This window comes from Aplysia californica, unplaced genomic scaffold, assembly GCF_000002075.1.
Source record: "Aplysia californica isolate F4 #8 unplaced genomic scaffold, AplCal3.0 scaffold00070, whole genome shotgun sequence".
NCBI classification, from domain to species: domain Eukaryota; kingdom Metazoa; phylum Mollusca; class Gastropoda; order Aplysiida; family Aplysiidae; genus Aplysia; species Aplysia californica.
In genome coordinates, this window is record NW_004797340.1 from 208,556 (window position 1) to 212,238 (window position 3,683).

At 39.9% G+C, this 3,683-nt stretch overlaps 1 protein-coding gene across 1 annotated transcript in view; it reads left to right on the forward strand.

Annotated features, from left to right (window-relative positions):
* Positions 1-3,683, forward strand: part of LOC101850070 (muscle-specific protein 20) — an 18,006-nt gene that overhangs the window by 1,585 nt on the left and 12,738 nt on the right. The gene's annotated exons all lie outside the window — the stretch shown is intronic.

A 3,683-nucleotide genomic window follows, 5' to 3' on the forward strand; every position in this document is an offset into this window, starting at 1 on the left:
ACTATTTTTTTTGTATTCAACACCGAATCAAATAAAGGCAACGGCCCATGGAAAGAGACGCATGAGAGATTAGCACATAAAGAAAATACCAGTTTCCGAGTCAATGAATAACGTCTCGCTGTGTTGCATATAACAATCATGGTGTCACGACACGGTTGAATTAAGCGATCGTTAATTTCTAGGTTTTTGGAGTTATTGGTCTCATCTTCAATTTTGTTAACGTGCCTTGTTTTGATTTGAAAGATATATACCCATCTATATTGAATATACGATCAAGGTATTCGCGATTGAAGAAGAGAGGGGTTGCCTGGTGTCAGAGGTAAATCTAAAGAGAAAATGGTTGCCAAAGTTTGATGATTTTCAAAGCTTGACTGTTCTTGAAGGCAAACGAGGCAGGGGTAGGCCTAGAGCAACCTACTAGGAGGATCTTAACAAAAATGGATTACGGGGAAAGATCAGGGTAATGTAGCTTTTTTAAGAGCATACGAACAAAGGAATGAATGGAGAACCATGATCGCCTACACTGTCTGCTGCAGATTCGGCACTTGATAATGATGGTGATGACGATGGTGATGATGATGACGATGATGATAATGATGATGCAGATAACCAAGCTGAGACAGACCTGTATAAAAAACCTACCGACTCCAATCGTTACCCCCCTCCTTCTTCAAACCATCCCAAACATATATTTCGTTCTGTGGTCTATAGTGGTGCACTTAGACTCCACCGCATTTGTTCCCGTGAAAATTCTTTTAAACAACGGATAGAGGAATTCACAGCCAACCTTCTTCACAGTGGGTGCCGCAAAAATATAACACCGATTATCGAGAAAGTTAGCAAATTGAACAGCATAACCCTTCTGACCTACAAACCCCTTAGGCCCAAACAGAAAAGACCATTTTTCTTCTCAACTCATCACCAAAAACTACCTAATGTACATAAAATCCATAGCGAACACAAAAGCATCTTGGAAAAATCAGACAAAATGAAAGCCTGTTTCCCCGACCCTCCTCTGATTGCACTTCCGACAGCCTCCCAATCTTGGCAACCTCCTCATTCGCACTAGAGCAGTAACACCCACGTCCTCACCTCTGATAAACCCACGTTCCCCGCCTCAAAATTATCCTTGTCAAAAACCTAGATGCAAAACATGTGTTTACATGAAAGTGACCAACTTTGTACAAGGCCCCCACTCAAAAAGAACATTTTCCCACTGCATCACTTGTGAAACCAAAAATGTAATCTACCTCATATCTTGTAAAGTCTGTCCAGCTCAATATGTAATTCAAACTACCACCACAATTAGAGCTAGGTTTAATAACAATAGGTATTCAGACAAGAAAAACTCATGCACACCAGTTGGCCAACATTTCAACAGTCCTGGTCACAATGGAGCCTCCGATTTGCAACTTCAGGGTATTGAAATAGTCCAATATCTAACTAAAGAAAAACTCAATAAAAGAGAATCAAAGTGGATTTGGAACTTAGAGTCTCACAAAATTTTCACTGGCCTTAACATCGACGAGCCACATTTTAAGGACCCTAAATTTACAACGTAACGCAAATCACCCCTTGTATTCCAGTAAACCCCTCCCTTAGGCCCCGCCTTTCCGTTATATTCCTTTCCTCCTCGCACTTGTTTCCCCTACAACTCTCTTTCTCTCTCTCTACTACTTCTTGCCTTCGTGTTCCCCTTTGTCTGGGCGTTTCGATTTAATTTTGTATTCACCGCACCCTTCCGTTATTATAATATGGTCGCTTTTAAGCACAAGGGGGACTATCCCGTAAAATGCTGTTTTGAGAAAATCGAAGGTAAAGTTTTTGCCCCTTGTTCAGTTTCTCGAAAAGACACGGAGTTTCCTCTATAACCAAATAAATATAAACACCAATGAAACCAAACTTCTCCTATAGATAGGGCAAAGCCTACTTTTGGTGTAGGTCAATATTTCTTGAAACCCCCGAAATCTTGGTTAGCCCACGGGTCCTTAAAAGCGACCTTATATTCCTTACTTCCACACACCTGGCCTTAGTGTTCCCCTTTCTCGGGCCTTTCCGATTTTTGTTCACCGCTCGTTTAATGCGTTGTGACATGAATGTACGCACTTTGGTTTTCACAGCCATTGTAAACAGTAGGTCAAGTCATTTATATTTTGACTGTTCCCGATGAAGCCCGTTGAAACGTTGAACTTGTGATTAAATATTTTGGAAATACTACCAGGTACTATCTGCTGTACACAATAATGATGATGATGAATTAAATCTGAATTTTACATGGGTGGGACCTTTCACCAGGCACGTACACAAGTTAATACATGAGCTAGAATACTTTTTAGGCAGACAGACGATAGTGAACTAACGAAAGCGCCCAATCGTAAAACTATAGGTTTTGGTAGCGAAATGCAAGATGCAAAAGTATGACAACATCATAATCATTTCGGAAAACGTGAGAACAGATTCATTAGACAATGAACGTAAACATCCTAAAAAATTAATGGCTTTTCATTTCTAATTCATTTTCGTTAGCTGTGGATCAAAAGCACCTGCCTGACTTGAGTTTGGAGAAGCACCTATGTTTCATCCAAGTTTTCACCGTCTTTTTTAAAATTTGTATTTTTAGCTTTCTGTGGTGACAAGTTAGCTTCAGAACAGTTTACGGTTCCAGTTGTTTTGCCTTTAGTAAGCACACTACGGCACTTGCAACACAATTAGGTCATAAGTGGTTAAGTGAGTAGTGAGTTTTCAAGTAATGTCAACCAGGTGTTGGTGACATGGGGGTCACTGGGGTGTGTCCATGAGCAAGACACGGCAACCCTTACTCAAAAATACAGAGCGCTGCACCGTGGTGACCGGGAGTGGCATGTTTGTAAACTGTTCTGTATTTGTGTAAAATTGTGTATTTATGTATGTATTTATGTATTATATTTATGCATGTATTTATGTATGTACGTATTTATAATTATGTATTTATGTATGTAACTGTATGTTTGCTATCGTAAAACAAAGTGCCCTTCCGGGACAAATAAAAAGTGTAATTTATTATTTATTATTTATTTATGAAGTGCCGATGGTGAAAGGGTATAGGTTTCATGCCCCTATCAGTACTATTAGGGGACCTCCATGTTAAACGTCCGTCTCCGAAAGGACCGAGCCATATTAAACATTTATATAACGTGCTTTTCGCAAGGACACAACGACGGACCGAGCTGAGGCTCGAACCCCCAAACCACAATAGAGAACCTGCCAACCACCCACTATAATACTTCTACATTCCTCCATAAAAAGCAGTACATAATTTATTATAATAGTAATATGAGGAGAGTTACTAAATGTTCAAGTTGAAAGGAATAAAGTAAATGTAATCGAAAAGGTAGTGCCAGTAAATACAGTAACAAAAAGTAACACGAAAAGCCAAACCCTGACCAGCCTGTCCATGACGTTGGGTATCAATTAAAATATCACTTCTTGGAAGGAAAAAAATGCAAATGGTAGGGATTTTCCTTCTTCGTCAACGACTAATAATATTTGAAGGCCCATTTTCTGCATTTTTCAATCATGATCATGGGTCATTGTGCTTACACAGTGATGAAATTGGACCAGAAGCATGCCAATTAGATCACCCATACGCTGTCTGCATGCGTGTTTGCTCTGACTGCCTTGACTACCACCCATTTAGTCCCCCC